The sequence below is a fragment of the Thamnophis sirtalis genome, unplaced genomic scaffold (genome assembly GCF_051295495.1).
Source record: "Thamnophis sirtalis isolate CommonGarterSnake01/CBP01778 unplaced genomic scaffold, rThaSir2_p1.2 scaffold_3, whole genome shotgun sequence".
NCBI lineage: Eukaryota > Metazoa > Chordata > Lepidosauria > Squamata > Natricidae > Thamnophis > Thamnophis sirtalis.
The window spans coordinates 160,633,123-160,652,406 of NW_028261383.1; the positions used below are offsets into that span (position 1 = coordinate 160,633,123).

Below are 19,284 nucleotides of genomic sequence, written 5' to 3' on the forward strand. Positions count from 1 at the left end.
GGGTTTTGATCCCTGTTCTCTCCAAGCTTTAATAAATTGGTGGACCCTCTCCTTCTCATCACCAAAGCTTTCTTCCCAGAGGAACTTGAGGTATTCTTACAAATCTTCAAAAATAAAACATTTGTTCTTCAGGACAAGAACCATTTCAGTGGTGAAATTCATTTTTTTTACTACTGGTTCTGTGGGTGTGGCTTGGTGGGCATGGCAGTTGAAGGTTACTGCAAAATCCCCATTCCTTCCCCACTCCAGGGGGAAGGATATTGCAAAATCTCCATTCCCGCCCCACTCTGGGCTCAGCCAGAGGTGGTGTTTGCCGGTTCTCCAAACTAATCAAAATTTCACTACCGGTTCTCCAGAACCTTTTAAGACTTGCTGAATTTCACCCCTGAACCATTTCCTAATTAACAGTCTTAATTATTGTATTATCCTTCACATAGAGTTGTAAGTGGGAGTGGGAGAATCAGGATAACCACAATGTTATCTTAATACTTGGGGAATAATTCTAGGCATATCTATGAAGAAGTAATAGAAAAGCCACAATTCAATGGGATTTATTATTATTTTATTATTTTATTTTAAGGCTAATCAATTCTGAATAGGTAACAATCCCGCTTTTACAACAAACCAACAAGGCAGACAAAGGGAAGACAAAAATAAGTTTTGAGGGCTGCCTATGGTTCTGAGACTGCATATTCCTATATAAAACTCAAACCAAACAAACCACATTATGACTTAGCAACTAATGTGAAATCAATAAAACAGTTTTCTGACTTTCTATTTTGTTATAATTTTGCTCATTCGACAAAAGGATCCCACTTACTATTATGCTATAACATCTACCCCAACATTGCAACAAATCTCATCTCGATAGTAAAAACAGTATTTGGAATCAGAACCTGTTTCATGTGTAGCCATACTACACATTAGTTGATTTGTCTGGGAAAAAAATGATTTTAAATTCAAGTAAAAAATATTAGTTTTACAACTAGTTTATAAGAATTTATTTTTAAATCAAATTCAAGATAGAAATATCATAAAATGGAATTGGACAGTAGGTAGGTAGGTAGGTAGGAATTTAGCATTCAAAATTGCATTGTAAAGGTACTACTCTTCTGCAAAACAGATCAGGAGGAGACCCAACTGGAAGAAAACCTATTTGATGCTAGAGAAAAGTTCTTTATCCAAAGCAATAAAAGATTCACCAGGAGACGCATGGAAAGCAGCATGATCCAATGACCTTTTTTCCAATAACAGGAAAGGCAAAACCAAAACACTTTAACCAAACTATAATGCAACAGTATTTGCTGTTGTACTGAGTGCCCTGCCAAAGTGTATTAGATATAAATAGTTTTTTTGGAAAGCCATTCAGCAACAAAAGCAGAAACCGTAGATTTGGTCAGCAAATAATTCTGTAGCCATTTTGCACTGGGCCATGGGAAAAAAAACAAATTAATCTCTCAACAGCACAACCAAACAACAGTAAACAGAATTTACACACTCTTCATTGCCTTGTAAAGGTATAGCTCTACTGCAAGATAGACTAGGAGATCCAAATATCAGAAAGTTTTACAAGTTTTAAAGCTCTAAGACTCTGCACACAGTTGCAACCTAACAAAAATAAAGAGGAAAAAAGAGAAATTGTGCCACTGAAACTTCTGGCCAAAAAAAAATTCATCCTATCTTTGTACCACTAAACTAGGTTGTTGTCAGGAGAAAAAAACTTCTGCAGTGAAAAATCATTGTTTATTTACTTCAAAAGTGTAGTTAACTTCCAATTTACTTCTTAACCAGTAAGATTATGAAGGTTTCCCATCTTTGGGCCACAGGTGACTCCAAAATTACAGTATCTCTCCAAAATTCAAAGAGTAAAATAAACTTTTCAGCAGGAATTTTGATGGGATATGGGAGTTCAAGACCTCTGTAAGACAAAATATACTACCCTCACCTGAAAATTGCCTGAAATCCTTTAACTCTGCAAAAAGTGCAAATAGATAACTATCAGTTTTACACTTCCAGTAACATAACCTCACAACCAGAATGCTTTTTGCAGCCTTCCAGGAGACTGAACTGAATTGCAGCCCTCAACCATCCCATCCAGAAGATGTTCTTCCCCTATGCTACCCTAATAGGGAACATGGTATGTTTTCTATATGTGAATTCCACTTATCCATCCATACTGGGGCCCCTTGGGGATTTTTTTTAATAATCATTTTAAAAAGCACAAGTTTGATTGGCCATGAATTTCAGGCTCAGGACAAATTTGTTGCATCTTTTACAGTGGCACCATTTTTATTACCCTTTTAAAAATATTAATCATTCTTTTGAATGGTACTTAATGGTGCTCTGGCACATTTAAAAAAATAAAGTAACAGCAAAACATTACTTATTTGAAAGAGCGTTATATGGCTATAGTCTGCAATGTTGTAATACACTTTTTAAAAAATTAATGATGAAACAAATTAAGGTGCTTTTACATTTTAAAGAGATACAATCACTCTTCCTGGATGTGAAAATTGTTCACTATTTGGTCATGCAATACACAACAATTCCCTTCCATTTTTCTAAAGAACTGAGTATGATGACTCCACCCCAGCACTGACTGTTTATGGTTATTCTTTATGGAATTATTTATTTGTTCTTCTACCCTAAAATTAATTCAGATACCATCTCTGAGAAAATGGGTATAATTGGAAAGCCTTCTTTAGCCCATCATCTGGTTCAGAAATGGAGTTGCAGCTCCCCTGTCTATATCCAAAGGAAGTGGTTCATCCCTGGGTCTAGGTCCATGATGGCGAACCTATGGCACGCGTGCCAGAGGTGGCACACAGAGTCCTCTTTGTGGGCATGCGCACTGTTGCCTCAGCTCAGCTCCACCACATTTCTCCGTGGCATTTCTCACCATTGTTTCCAAGGAAGTTTCCCTGCAAACGATGAAACAGAAGCTCACAGAAGAAAAAGATTGCAGAGCTGCCAGTGTTGGGATGCCCTGCCTTCCAACGGCCGGCTGGTATTCAGGTTTCTGGCCCGCACATGCATGTTGGCCAGTTGGTATTCGGTTTTCTGGCACGTGTGTGTATGTGCACACACACAGACACCCCTTCAGATTTGGGCAGATTTGCCTAAAAGGTTTGCTATCATTGGTCTATGTCATGGAGACAATGGTATATTTTTATATGCCGTATGCAGTATTGAAAAGGCAGCCAAAACATTAAAAGATTTAAATCAGAGAAGAATCGTAGTACTATAAAGTATGGAACAGATGGTATAAATGGTTGGACGATAGATGTAAGATACTGTATAAGAACTAAGTATTATTTATGCCAAATATGATAACACTGTATAAATCTGTAAATATTATATTTTAAGTGATTTCATAATATATAATATAGAGTATATTAAGAGAATATAGAAATAGAGCTTATGTAAATACAAATGATATCAATGTTACTGATATGGATTTGCTGTAATGAGTGGAAATTTAATGTTTAAAAAAGCTTAATAAAAATTACTTGTAAAAAAAAGATCTAAATCCTTCTGGGGTGGGGAAAGTTGGGAGCAAAGGCATTTGGTAAGGATACTTGGATGGGATCTACAAATGCCAGTTAACAAATCATCTTTCCTTATTTTCTTCAGGCATATTTGCTGATAGTCATTTTAGAAGGACTGTGAAGAAAAAGCAGAAGTGAAGAACATGTGGAAGGTTGAATTCTGACAAGTCCCCCTTGTTTAGGAGTGTACACACATTTCTGTCTTACTCTCCACAAACAGAATAGCATTATCAAACATTCTAAAGAATTTATAGTGATTCCAAATGACAAGAGATTTAAAGTAGACTTCTATCTTCTCTCTGGAGCCTTTTAGATCAAAGAGAAATATTAAACATTTAATGAAACAGAAATCCACAAGACAGTAGTTTCCAGAGTTAGGCTCTCTGATGTAATGAGCAGCAGGACAAATACAAAGAGTGGAATGCCTAGTTCCCATTAAAAATTTAAGGTGTATCTGAAACCAGATATTTATGTTTACTCTGGAATCAAACAAAAATAACCATCCAGTCAGAACTCACAGTTTAGAATGACAATTCTGTGGCATTTTTAAAGCAAGCAAGAAAAGAAGGAGATCTTGCTAGGATCTTCGCATGTGTTCCTATTAACCAGGCAACCTATTTCAGACCAATATACTACAGTTAATCCTTGACTTACAAGTCAACAACTGAGCCCAAAATTTCTGTTGCTAAGCAAAAACATTTGTTAAGTGGACTTTGCCCCATTTTATTACCTTTCTTGCCGCAGTTGTCAAATGACTCACTGCAGTTGTTAAGCTACTTGCAGGGTTGTTAAGTAAATCTGGTTTCCCCACTGACTTTGCTTGTCATAAAGTCACAAAAGATGATCACATGACCCTGGGAGACTACAACCATCATAAATATGAGTCAGATGCCAAGCATCTGAATTTTGACCACCTGAGCATGGGCATGCTGCAATGGTCATAACTGTGCAAAATGGTCATAAGTCACTTTCCTCAGTGCCATCGTAACTTTGAAATGTCACTAAATGAACTGTTGTAAGTCAAAGACTATCTGTAATTTGGGAACTTCTTTAAATGAAATTGATTAGTAGAGAAGAGACATTGTATACAAGGCCAAATCCAGAACTAACGCATGTGAAACTAAGACAAAAGTATTTACTTTTGCAGGGTTATAAAATGCAACGGTGTCTAAATGTGTTCCTCCGTACCTATTATTCTTCCTGATCAAAACACAGTGCTGAGCCATAACCTGAGCACTATGAATCCCAGTTTAGAAGAGGAAAAAAAGCACAAACACTTGACAAGCACAGACAATCATATGTTAGTTTGCATCAGCCAAAACAAGTTTCTTTCTTATAAAATAAGACTTTATAACTTCAGATCAGATGGCATTCAGCAGGTTCTGACCAGTTCTGGAGAACCAGTAGTGGAAATTTTGAATAGTTCTAAGAACCGGTAAATATCACTTCTGACTGGCCCCGCCTCCATCTACTCTCTGCTTCCTGAGTCCCAGCTGATAGGGAGGAAATGGGGATTTTGCAGTAACCTTCCCCTGGAGTGGGGAAGGAATGGAGATTTTACAGTATCCTTCCCCTGTCACTCCCACCAAGCCACGCCCACCAAACCACGCCACAAAGCCACGCCCACAGTAAAAAAAATTGAATCCCACCAATGCTTCAGATTGGGGGGGGGGCGGGGGGGAAGGAGCAGGATGGTATTCAAGAGTCAGAGTCTAGAAAGCAGACAGCAATCTAATTAAATTCAAGATAGATGGGAGAAGCGGGCCAGGATTTTTTTTGGTCTAAGTTAACCATTAAATTTGTGAATCCAAAAGAAAAAAGGGGGAAGCATCTGGCTTGGGAATTATCCAAAGGAAGGTGACAGTTAAATCATCTTCAGGCAATATAGAGGAACAGTGTTCTTTCCTTTAAAAACATATGGAAATCAACTTAAGTATAATGACTGAAACCGCAATTTAGTGAAAATATTTTGTTGAGCTCAGCAAACTCTGAAACCCTACCTGTAAAACCCACCAGCACAAATTTTTGCATCAGAATACTGTGTAAGAACATCAATTTCAAAAGAAAAACATACAACTAGCCCCAGGGCTACATTTTAGAGAAATGTAATGTTGCCTAAAGTCCTGCAACTTTCATCAAGGTGCCCCACCAGCCACTGTAGCTGTGCTGGTTGAGAATGGCACCAATTGCAGACCAAAGCATCTGGAATCTACCAATTGGAATAAAGATCCTCTGGAAGTTGCCCATCCCTGTTTTAAGTTATGGCTGAAGCTAACAGAGAATTGACAACTACGACAATGGTGCACTAGCAACTTGTGTTTATTTAAATATCGGAGACAATGACTATGATTTTTATTCTGTTCTGGGCAAATCGGAACTTAAGAGTTGTGTGAATGTGGGGGAGGGTGGGAGGGGATGTGGGATTGGGGGGGAGGAGGGAAGGGGAAAGGTATATAATTGTAAAACTTATTAAAAGTTTTAATAAAAAAAAGAGTTGTGTGAATGTTCCCTGGTTCACAAATACATCTGACAAGAAGGAACGAACATACATACATACATACATACATACATACATACATACATACATACATACATACAAGCATACTCATTCCTTCTTGTCAGATCTATTTGTGAACCAAGGAACATTCATACAACTCGTGTGTGTGTGTGTGTGTGTGTGTGTGTGTTTGTGTGTGTGTGTGTGTGTGTGTGTTTGTGTGTGTGTGTGTGTGTGTGTGTGTGTGTGTGTGTGTAACATTCCTAATGAGGAATATATGCATATAGTCAAGGCTATGGTTTTCCCACTTGCAGTGTATGGCTGTGAAGGTTGGACCATAAGGAAGGCTGAGTGCCAAAGAATTGAGGCCTTTGAACTATGGTGCTGTATAAGACTCCTGTGAGGACTGCAAGGCGATCAAACTGGTCAGTCCTAGAGGAGATCAACCCTGACTGCTCTTTAGAAGGCCAGATCCTGAAAATGAAACTCAAATACTTTGGCCACCTAATGAGAAGAAAGGACTCACTGGAGAAGAGCCTAATGCTGGGAACCATTGAGGGCAAAAGAAGAAGGGGACGACAGAGAATGAGGTTGCTGGATGGAGTCACCGAAGCAGTCAGTGTGAGCTTAAATGGACTCCAGAGGATGGTAGAGGACAGGAAGGCCTGGAGGAACTTTGTCCATGGGGTCGCGATGGGTCTGATGCAACTTTGCAACTAACAACAATGAGGAAAAGCCCAAAGTGAAAAACATCAGCCTTCCGTATCTAACACCATATAGAACTAGGAACAACTGAAGCAGCTCCACAGAGAAAAAGGAGGGGAAGGAAAGGGATTTTTCCTTTATTGTCCCAATTTTATTTACTGCTATTGTTTTATACAAGAACCCTGGGCTGGTTTAACAAGAACCCTGGGCTAGTTTAATAGGAAAAGGAGAGGGATTCTTAGGCCTACATCTTTTAAAAATACAGAAAAAGTCTGGAGAACGTATAGAGAGAAAAGCCAAGATCACATTCCTATTAGGGTGGAGTTCTGTTTTCACACAGCTAGTAACATGTATTGACTTATGGCAAGGCATCATAGCTCAAATACTGAAAGCTGGAAACTGATCCTTAATTTGTATGCTCCTGGAAAATAGCAAAGTTCAGTAAAGTGTCAATTCTACTGAGCTCAGCTAAGCAGACCATCCAAATATGGGCTTCAACCCAACAAACCTTGATGTTTGGCGCATCAGTCTGGAAATCTCATATTGTGCATTATGCGCATTTTACTCTTTTTGTTATTTATTACATATGGTTATGTAATGCCCAGAGTCAAGGCAGTTTACACAAGAACAAACAGAATAAAATACAGCACCATCAACAAAACAGCCATTCGTCAACTCTCCCAAACCCCAAAATACGTGAGCTTGGAAGACTAAAATCAAACCAGGGGAAAAAAGCCTAAAAACCAAACTTGAAACACCAAAAAGGCAGACCAATACTACCTCAAATGCCTAAAATGCTTCTGAAAGATAGCTTTAAAAAAACAAACACTTACTTGGAGACTCAAAAAAACTTCAGTATTCCATTGAGTATTCCATTGAGTAGCATTCTCCAATCTCCCTCAGGGCAGGGACTCTAAGCCTCCAAGAGAGCCACACCTTCAGCTATTCCTGAAGGTGAATGGGAGCTCAGCTGTTTGTATCATTTTCTAACCGACACCAGCAATGTCGATTTAAGACATGGAAACCAAAACGCAACTGCGGCATATGAATTTGACTCATTCAGCTGATTCACCCCTTCCCCATACTGGTCCATTAAACTGAGGCCTCAAAATAACGTTGGAAAGCAAGTTCAATATCACATAAGTAACATTTATCTAGTAGGAATGAGAAGAGAGAAATAATTTTAATAATAAATTCTTAATCAAACGAACTGTAAATTACCTCTAAACTTGAGGGGGGGGGGAGTCCACTCTGTGCAAACTGTGTTGATGACTTTTTAGACAGACAATTCTTCAAGTGTCACCACCATCTCCCTACATTCATGACTCAAAGTCCATTCACTGTCTCAGCTCAATCTCTCCAGGGTCGAGATCTTCTTGTTCCCCCAGTTATTAAGCACAGAAAGGTTTTGATTGGAAAGCTTCTTGACTAGCACATTTGTGCTTAAAATTATTAAGGATTAGGGTAGATTAAATAATTCAAACGGCAAATAAATACTTTAATTTTGGAATCATTTTAGATTCAACATTTTGTTTGAAAGTGCTTCTGAAAATCAGAAGGAATGGGGAGACAAATTAATATTTATAATCAATAATATTTGCCATTATTTTTTAGTGGCCCATAATCTCAAAGATTGGAGAAATGAATTTTAGATTCTGAGCCATCTCTTTCAAAACAGCTGTGAGGATCTTTACAAAGCAAGCATTTATTTGATGTGGATATTATTGACTTTCCGCAAACTATTAAGAACTTGGCTGTTCTCCCAAGCCTTGGAGTAGGAAGGGATTGGGTCCCTTGGGATTTTATTTGTATAATGAAGTTGATCTCCCAGTCAGCTGCATTCTTTTTTATACATGTTGTTTTCCTTTAATTGTAAGCTGCCCAGAGTCATTGAGGAGTTGAAATTGAATTAGTTTAAATAAGGGGGAGGGAAGAAAAATGCTATTTAAAATAAGAGAGGATAATTAATTCTTTGAAACCCCCAGACAACAGAGGTCAGCATTGGATGCAGATGAGGAGAGCGGTACTATAACATGTTTGGAGACAGGCTGGAAAAGAGGGCTAATATTGCACAGCACCTAGATTTAGCTTTCTGTCAAGTTCAATCTTGGGACATGTTTTGGTGTAGTCTCAGAAGACATGCCCATTGTTAAAATGAAGAACAAAAAATAAAGTCTCCTTCAAGTGGCTCTCAGCTCCCGGTGACTTTCACAGAACCAACAACACCCTGTTCTTGGCATGATAAAGAAATTGTTCATGCTTTCACTCTTCCCAAAACTGCCTTTTTTGAGAGCGAAAAGAGCTGGCACTTCCATTTTAAACAAAGATGAATTTTTAAAATAAGACAAAGGAAAAGTTTAATTTATAAAACCTCACAAGTGTTATTTATAACATTGTTAGTTAAATAAGATTTCTAAATAGGTATTCTCTTGTGGGAAATGAGAATGGCATCCAGTTAACCAGAACAGCAAACTTGGTTAAAAAAAAAGGTTTGTCCTAATATTTCCCAGCCATCTAATATCAGCTAATGCAGGTAATACGATATTGCAGGTAATGCAATATTTTCCCCAAATAAATACCTCCTTAGGTATTGCAACAGCACTTGTACTTATATACCACTTCTAGTAGTTTACAGTCTTCTTTAAGCAGTTTACAGTACATATTGACCCAAACAATCTGGATCCTCATTTTACTGACTTTTGCTGAGTCAACCTTGAGCCAGTTAGGATCGAACTGCTAGCAGAGCTTTAAAATTCTACATAGTCATTGCATATTTACTGCCCCAAAGTCCTCAAAAATGTAATATCAATCTGATCCCATAACATGGAACACACCTCTAACAGAGCATCTAATCATTTGAAACTGCTTAAAAGGAAAAATCCGGTGCCATAGCTCAAACATGGCTTTTTGACACTTCTTTCCTGGGAAAACAATAGTAAAAGAAAGTCTTCTTACTGCAAGTAAGGCCTGAATTCCTTCTATCTCTCTCTCTCTCATTTCCAATTCACTTTTCTTTAATTCCCAAGAGATACATTCTCTGCAGACTCCAGGATTCAAAGTGGATACAACAGGAAATACTAAGATAAACAGGATGTCATTTGAGCCAACAAATAATGGACAAACTAATCTCTCATATTGTTGTAAAAAAAACACATTTCTGAAAATACTTTCTCACAACATAGAAACTGTATTTAAAAAAGAGAAGGGGGCTTTGATTGATTCATATAATTATTTTTGCTTATTTGGGGCACCTCAGAGCACTTTCTGTACCTGTCAAATGCCTTTGTTTCTCCTTGGAAATACCTCCCAATGGGTCACTCAACAATGTGTCACTCAACATAAGAATTTAGCCTTTTTCAAATTATAAATCCTCATAACTATAGTAATTCAATACCTATACAGATCTTAGCTACTAATCACAAACTCAAGTTGACATTTTCAAATGCCCCTGGCCATATATTATTAGTGTATTTACCTGAAAGACTAATCTTCCCCCCATAAATGAAGAGCCATCTTTTGATTCATTGAGTAAAACTGACAGATAGCATTCTTACATCCTTGGAGAAAATTTAGGATTATCTTCCTCTTAAATATATTCAGCATTTTAAAAGAGACAAATGACTGGAAATTTCTGAAAGCAGGACATTGCAACAGATATACAGGTAGTCCTTGACTTACAACCACAATTGAGTCCAAAAATTGTTGTTAAGTGAGACATTTGTTGAGTTTTGTCCCATTTTATGACTGTTCTTGCCACAGTTGTTAAGTGAATCACTGCAGCTGATCAGTTAGTAACCAAGTTGTTAAGTGAATCTGGCTTCCCCATTGACTTTTCTTGCCGAAAGATTGCAAAGGGAGATCACATGATCTTGGGACACAGCAATGGTCATAAATATGAACAAGTTGCCAAGCATCTGAATTTTGATTACATGATCATGGGGATGCTGCCAAGGTCATAAGTCACTTTTTCAGTGTCATCGAAGCTTTGAACAGTCACTAAATGAACTGTTGTAAGACGAGGACTACCTGTATTTGGACAGAAGCTATAAAAATGTGAACTCTTTCAAAATTCATTAACATAATTTTGCAGATTAAATCTTATCCACTACTGATTAAAAAAAGATACCACTTCAGTGGGAAGGTAACAGCGCGCCATGATGTCATACAGACCTTATGACCGCCAAAATATCTTTGGACAGCGCTGGCTCAATGGCCCTTGAAACAGAGATGAGCATTGCCCCCTATAGTCGGCAACGAGTAGCAGAGTAAAATCCACAGGGACTCCTTTTTCAGAGATTAAAAAATTATAATCTGAATGTTTGGACCTATGCATTACATAACCCTCAGATAGATATCTTGCCAATCATCCTTGACAAATGCACAACATTCTATAGAATAAGGGTAAAGGTAAAAGTTCCCCTTGCTAATCGTTTCTGACTCTAGGGGGAGGTGCTCAGCTCCATTTCAAAGCCGAAGAGCCAGCGCTGTCTGAAGACATCTCCGTGGTCATGTGGCCGGCATGACTAAACACTGAAGGCACACGGAATGCTGTTACCTTCCCACCAAAGGTGGTCCCTATTTTTTCTACTTACATTTTACATGCTTTCGAACTGCTAGGTTGGCAGAAGCTGGGACAAATAACAGCTCACTCTGTTATGCGGTGCTAGGGATTCGAACCGCCAAACTGTCAACCTTTCTGATCGACAAGCTCAGCATCTTAGACACTGAGCCATTGCATACCTATTCTATAGAATAACACACTTTAAATATTTACCTTTTAATGAGGCAGCTATTTTTAATATGGTTCAACATTATATACTTGTTTTACATTAGAGCAATACTTAGCACTCAATTGTGACAGGGCAGTCATGGAAATTATGAGACATTGGATACAGTGCCAAAAATATGTAAAGGAAGAGCTACAATCAGAAATGTAAATCAAATTTACAGAACAATTTAATACATGTTTATGGGAAGCAAGTTATGGCAAATTCAGGAATGTTTATTCCCAGGTCAGTGTGTATCTAATACTATATCTTTAGTAAGGCCGTAGGGCAAAAAAAACCCTACTTAGAACCATTTTTGATGCCTGATTAATCTTTAAAATATCTTATGCAAGGTTTTAAATTAGTAGATCCTATTCTTGCTATCATTCAAAAATTCCTTTGATATTAAATGTTATTCTGCAATCTTCACTATAATCATATCATGAAGCCAGCTGGCTGACCTTGGGCCAGTCACGTTCTTTCAGCCCTGGGAAGCAGGCAAGGGCAAATCATTCCAAAATCTTGCCAAGGAAACTGAAGGGACCTGTTCGGGCAGTTGCAAGGAGTCAACACACTGACTCAAAAGTACAATACACCCCACCCCCAAAACAACGTATTAAACATATGTCAATTTCAGCAATTTTATTTAAATCCTGTAATTTAGTTTTATTTCTGATAGTAGTAGCATTATTCATTTGCTATAGATGCCACAAAAGCGTGTGAAGGCTGAGGCTCACAAAATGACAACCACGTGCGTTGGGGGGGGGGTGGCCTGAAAATGGCGGCTGTCGAAGAAATCGGTGCCACAGTGCTCACAAACAGCGGAGAGGCAAAGTCTTGCCTCCTTGTGGACGCAATATGCTTCCTAGGCACTGCCAACCACTTGGACAAAAACACAGCCTTGCCTCTGACCTGAGCGGCATGGAAGGCAGATCACCCCCAACAGCCCACTCCTTCCTCTAAAAAGACAAAAACAAGGTACAAAAAAATTGCAATGAAATGAAAGAAATAAACTAAATAATAAACTAAAATAATAAACCTGTGCGAAAAGTGGAGAGTCCAAGCCTATTTATCCAAAACTGCTGGAACTCACCAACTGTGTCCTTAATGGGCCAGACTGAGTTGAAAAACTGGCCTTAAAGAGGAACAGGGGGTGTAGTTAAAGAAAATTTGAACTCGGTCCTTGAGCAACCAGACTAATTTAATCCATGTTTGGACTCTCCAAGCAGCACACAGGAGAATGGCAAAGTTTGAAAGCTCTGGGCTTAACATGGCCCAAACAAGCTGTTTTCTTGTTTGCCCCCAAGAAAATAATCATATACAGGTAGTCCTTGACCTACAACCATTCGTTTAGCAGCCGTTCAATGTTACAATAGCACTGTAACATCCTCATGGTCATGTGATCAGAATTCAGGTGCTTGGCAGTTGACATGTATTCACGAGAGTTGCATTGTCCCTAGGTCATGTAGTCACCATTTGCAACCTCCCCAGCCAGCTTTTGACAAGCAAAGTCAATGAGGGAAGCCAGATTCTTTTAACAACTGCATGAGTCACTTAACAACTGCAGTGATTATCTTAATAACTGTGGCAAAAGTTCATAAAATGGAGGAAAATTCACTCAACAGCTACCTTGTTTTAGCAATGCAAATTTGGGGCTCACTTGTGATCGTTAAGTTAGGACTAGCTGTATAAGCCCATGTGCAAAAATACAGTAAGTTTATGGGCCGTGTTAAAGCAGGGGGGGGGGGGGTGAGACATACAGGCTAAAAGAAATTGACTGCCTCAAGCCACAATATTAGAAATATTGTGACTTAAAATGACAAGGAAGCACAAAGATGAGGCTTCACCATTTGAGCACCCCTCTAAAATGCAAGTTGTCTCATCAACACCTCTAATGCCCATTCAGTCCTGATTGAATGGAAGCCTCCTTGAATCAGAAGACTTTTGGCTAGACTGTAAAAAAAGGAAAAAAAAGAAGAGAAAAACAAACATTCTGGAAGAAAATCATGGTAAACATTTCCTAAGAGCACTGCAGAGGTGGAATTAAAATCTGACTCAAGGGCATCTTTACCTCTAAATAGCTCATTATTACGACACTCCTTTATTTAGAGCTAGAGTGTCCTTAATGAAGTTGTGACATCAACCAAGTAATAGTATAATGTATATTTTTCTTCTTTCCGAGACGGTCTTTAAAACTGAAATGTGTTCCTCAGATTAAGTCATATATCCTGTATTTTTAAGTCCAATAAAAATCTTACCGTTACCCTATCCGTGATTTTTGGCAGGGGTTAGCATCCAGTATTCTCCAGAAAGGAGAGTGCTGATTAACTCATAGTTTGCTTCCTCCTTTCTAATTTGTCAGTAGATTCGAATGGATACTAGCCTTCTGTTGCATCTGGAAAATTACTTACAGATTTTTGAACTCCAGGGGAAGAAAACAGTGCAACTATGAAAGAGATTATTTCCGGCAGTGAAAGGCAGTCCTTTTCCGGATTTATGTAAGCAAAGGCCGTATAACCCTTTCATAAAGAGGTTGTACCTGTTAACATTCCTACATGAAGTAGGGTATTAGAGTTCACACATTACATGAAAGTATAGGTAGAGTTTTTGTTGTTGTTATTTTGGTTTTATTTTAGGTCTATACTGTTTTGTTATATTTTATTCCATTTTTCCCTTACTCCTTTTTAAGTCTTTTTTTAGATTGTATATGATGGTTATGCCGTCAAAGCTGTTTTTGGTCATTGTTCCTGAGTTTCATTTTATCTTGGTAGTCATGCATTGTTGTTAAATTTAAAAAAATGGAATTGGTTTCACATTCTGTATAATCACCATAGCAATAGCACTTATATACTGCTCCATAGTGCTTTACAGTACTCTCTGGTTTACAATGTCAATATTTTGCCCCAATCTTGGTCCTTATTTTGCCAACCTTGGAAGGAAGGAAGACTCAGTCAACTTTGAGCCCCTTCAGGATCAAACTCCAGGCTGTGCCTGCAATACTGCATTTCAACCACTGCACCACCAGGGCTCCTATCTAATACTATCTATGGGGGTTTACAAAGAACAATTTAAGCAAGTCATGTTTAAATCTTACTTAGCTTTGGAGAAAGTAAACAAAAGACAGTTTAAAGCTTACCAGAGCAGAAATGTCCGTGCCCTCAAGTTAAAGAAAACGTATGCAAAGAAATCTATTCACCTTTAAGGTTGTGATTTTCAATATCAATTAAGCCTGTCAATTTTTAAATATCTGGCTGTGATTAGAACACCATGTTTCTGTGCAATAGATGAAAACTTGGAATCTGCAGTAATGGATGATAAAATTCCAAGACACTATAGATTCTAAATACATAATAGGACAAAAGAAGAAACAGCTGCATGAGGCTTAAGGACTGATTGATACTAAGACACAAGCCCAGTATTTATGGGAAAAGCTGCTTTTCCCTTCTCCACTCTACTGAGAAATGTATTGGGAAACTTTACTATTGTCCAGAAACCCTTTCTTTCTTCCGACTGAAATACAAATGGTTTACCAATTCAAATACTTTCCTACTGTGATTATACAGCTATTGCTCAAATCTCAGGAATCAAACTGTTGACATTTCTCCATATTATTCCAGTTCAGGGTACAGAAAGCAGTATTATTTTACAATCAACTGTTTATGGAAGCCCCTTTCTTTTCTTTCTTGCACAATATGTTCTGTTCTTTTGGACAGCAAAGAGTATAATTAGGGAAGAACATTTTAGAATGCAGGAAGTCATGATGGACAACTAGTTCAGGAGATGTGGATTCAGGAATCTGGAATTTCTATGATTTTATAACTTCTCAAAATACAATTGTGCATGATATCATCTGGAGTAAGAACTTAAATAGAAAAGAAGGTGATCACAGCAAGAGATGCATTGCTTCACTAACATTTCTGGGCACAAAAACATCCATTCTAAGGACAAAAAACATACTAAGAGGAGCTCTGGTGGTGCAATGGTTAAAGTGCAGTATTGCAGGCTAACTGCCCACAGCCTATAGTTAGGGCTCAAGGTTGATTCAGCTTTCCATCCTTCCAAGGACGGTAAAATGAGGACCCAGATTGTTGGGGGCAATATGCAAATAATGCTTCTACATTGAAAATTGTCTATATAGCATTGTAAAGCGTTATGGGCAGTGGTGGGATTCAGCCAGTTGGCATCACTTCGGGAGAACCGGTTGTTAAGTTTCTGGGCAGTTTGGAAACTGGTTGTTGGAAGAAATCATTAGGGCAGAGAACCTGTTGTTAAATTATTTGAATCCCACCACTGAGCAAGATGTAAGCCTAAATGCTATTGCTATAGCTATGCGGAAAAGTTTTATTTATTTATTTTCATTTTATTTATTAAATCTGTTTGCCACCCATCTTACCACAAGGCAACTCAAGTTGCACAACTTCACTCCAATTTGAAATAATACAGACCAGATCCAGATTTTAGCTTCTATTGACTCCTTGGAAGAACAGATCTGTCTGTGATCAAATGTACACGTGAATCGTTGAGTGCTCATACAGGTCAAAATTAATTTTCCAAATTAATGCAGCGCTATGTGTAAACTGACACTGAATCATAAGTATTTATGATTCAATACTTAGCACTCTCTCTTAGCACAAAAGTAATTTGTTAAAATTAGCAGAGTCTTATCCTTTTTCCCTTCAATTCCCTAGAAACTTTTTATCTACTGATTATGTGCCATCATGTTAAGAGTCGATTTTAGTGGCAACATAGATTTTTCCACGATGATTTATCCTCAACCTGTTTTTCCAGCTCTCCTAAGAGAACATGATTGCCACCGTAATTGTCAGCCCTTCAAGGTTATTCAGAGCTGGGAACAGACTTCCAAGACTATCACTACACTTTATGGAGCTAGGCTATGGTAACAGAATCCTGTTTTCCCTTCCTTGCCTCTCGGTACTCCAGGGAGTCAGGGAGGAGCCAGTTTGAGTCTCTTCCTAATACTTTCCATGTTTCTGGGCTCAAAACTTGTTTTTGCATATATTGTGTTGAAACAGTTTCCGAATAGTTTCTCCAAGATCATCTCCACGGCTCCCTACATTAATCAAGTCCATCTATTCTATGGCTGCTCATCCTGTTCTCTTTCTTTTTACCTTTCCCAGCATTATCAACTTCTCAAGGGAGTTGTGTCTTCATACAATGTGCCCCAAAATAAGATAATTTGAACTTGGTCATTTGTGCCTGAAGTGAGAACTCTGGAATGACTTCTTCTATGTTTTCATTGTTTGTTCTCTCAGCTATCTGTAGTATTGTCAACAGCCTTCTCCAACACTAAAGTTTAAAAGCATTGATGCTTCCTATTCTGTTTCTTCGAAGTCTGATTCTTACATCTGCAGAATATGGCGGGAAATGCCATTCCTGCATGAATCCGATTTTGTACACATAGACCAGGGCTGTCAAACTCGCGACCTGCAGGCCAGGATGTGTCACGCACTAGCCACACCCACACCCATTTAGCGAAGGGGAAAAAAGACCAGATATGTCACGTGACACCACCATGATGATGCGAGTTTGACACTCCTGATATAGACACCACGATATCCAAAAATCGGATTTACTGCTCTGTATTTGCTTTATTGATACTTTAACCAAGTATCAATACTTCGTGTATTTCTTGATTGCTGGTTCTTTTACTATTGGTAGTTGACACTAAAAGAATCTGTTCACCATTATCATGTTGTTATTATCAAGTCTGACTGAATATTCATTGTTTTTAGCTATATTTTAGTCTGTTTTTCCAACTGCTATCCTTGACTTTCATTACAGAGCTTGCAGTTCAGCTGCATTGCCAACCTGGAACATTGTTCTATCTGGAATATAACTTGCTATCCTGTGTATAGGTTTTGCATGAGGACAATTACATATTCCGGGAATACATTTTTTTCTAAAAACATTCCACAGCCTGACATGATCAACACCAATCAAAGGCTTTTCCACAGTCAACCAAGCATATACTGTATGACTTCTCTTTGGTATTCTTTGTTTATTGCATCGGCAATAATGTCTCTTCTTCTTTAGCCTTTTCTGAAAGCAGCTTCAACATTTGATATTTCCTATTCCATGTAAAGTACTAGTCTATGTTGGATGATCCTACACATTTTTACCAGCATGTGAAATTAAGGCTATTGTGCAATAGTTGCACAATTGGTAAGCCTCCTTTCTTCCATATTGGCAAGATTGGCCTCTCCCAATCTGTTGGTTAGTGTTTTTTCAGATTTATAAGGATGGTCTGGTTAGAACTTTTAGTAATTCTTTGGTTGTTTGCCTTATTTTATTTTAGATTTACTTTTTAAAAAATTATGCTTTTACTCTTTTTAGATGTTACTCAGGACAGTGAAGATATAGAATACTCCTTCCTCCTCCTATTTTCCCCACAACAACAATACTTTGAGGTGGACTGAGAGAGTGAGTGGCCCAAAGACACCTAGCTGGCTCTCATGCCTAAGAATTCAAGTCTTCTGTTTTCTAGCCTGGTTCCTTAACTATTTTGTAAATTTTCCCTCAGTTCCCGTAGCATATTTGCTGGGCTAGTCACAATCTTTTCTTAAGAACACACAAAGACAAATTGAACCTGCTAGAGGAAATGGGGCAGAGAAATTGGGGGGTGGAAAGCAGGGGGTGGGTTGCTGCTGGCATTACCGCCGGTTCAGTGCATGCACAATTTTGCATGCGTGTGCACCTGACACACACTCCATGCACGTGCGCAGTTACCCATAAATCTGTCTGTGCATGCGCAAAACATTTTAAAAATGAAAAAAAATAAATTTGTACAATTAAAATTGTTCTGTGCATGCGCAGAACTGAAAAACAAGACAGCGGCACCAACGGCACCGCCCCGGGAACCGATTTGGGGGCGTGGCAGGCCTGAGTTGCTGCCAGTTCCAACGACCCAGGCTGCCAAACCACTACTGGTTTGGCCGGATTGGTCCGAACCGGTAGGAACCTACCCCTGATGGAAAGCCATAGAGACCATCTTCCTGGAGCAACTTCAAATCTAGAACTAATGCTGTGCTGTGTTTCTTCTCCCTTACATGCCCACATGCCTACAAACTGTAATTCCTAAAAGATTATAAATTATGAAAAAGACAAGAACTTCATTCAATCATAACAATATTCCATTGAGACCGATATTTTATTTGACAACCAGATTTATCAAGAGGAAAAATGACCCTGAATTTAAGATGAACCCTCTTCCCACTAAAAGAAAGATTCATCTGCTTTGTTTAATATTCATCTGTTTTCTTTGATATTCACTGAGTCAATCAAAGATTCTCCCCTTATAAAAGTAAATTATTTGAAGACAGTTTGAATTATTGAATCTTTCCTTAAAAAAAATGTAGTATATTTGGCATCTATGGTTTTTGCTTGTTTTATTTTAAACTGGAACTCTCTGGAAAAATTTCAAGATGATATAATACCACACACGCAAAAACAGTAAGCGAATAAAACTTTAAAAACAGAACATCTTAATACTTTTGAGATGCTCATGGAAGTCCTGAAGGCAATGGCATTCAAATGCTCTTGCTTTGTAGCAGTTGATATTCAATAATCTACCATCTCCAGAGGAGATTTCATAAACTAGCAGCTATTTTTAAGATATAATTCCCAGAATTCCTGGGGTTTAAAGGAAGAATAAATTCCCAAAGCATGTACCCATCTTTGTTGTGATATATTTCTTAGAATTTATCTCTATCATAATCATTAGAGCTGAGTTAATCTTTCCACTAAACAA

At 38.2% G+C, this 19,284-nt stretch overlaps 1 protein-coding gene across 1 annotated transcript in view; it reads right to left on the reverse strand.

Moving 5' to 3' along the window:
• The window catches only part of LRP1 (LDL receptor related protein 1), a 338,552-nt gene that overhangs the window by 306,925 nt on the left and 12,343 nt on the right, over window positions 1-19,284 (reverse strand). The window lies entirely within an intron of this gene.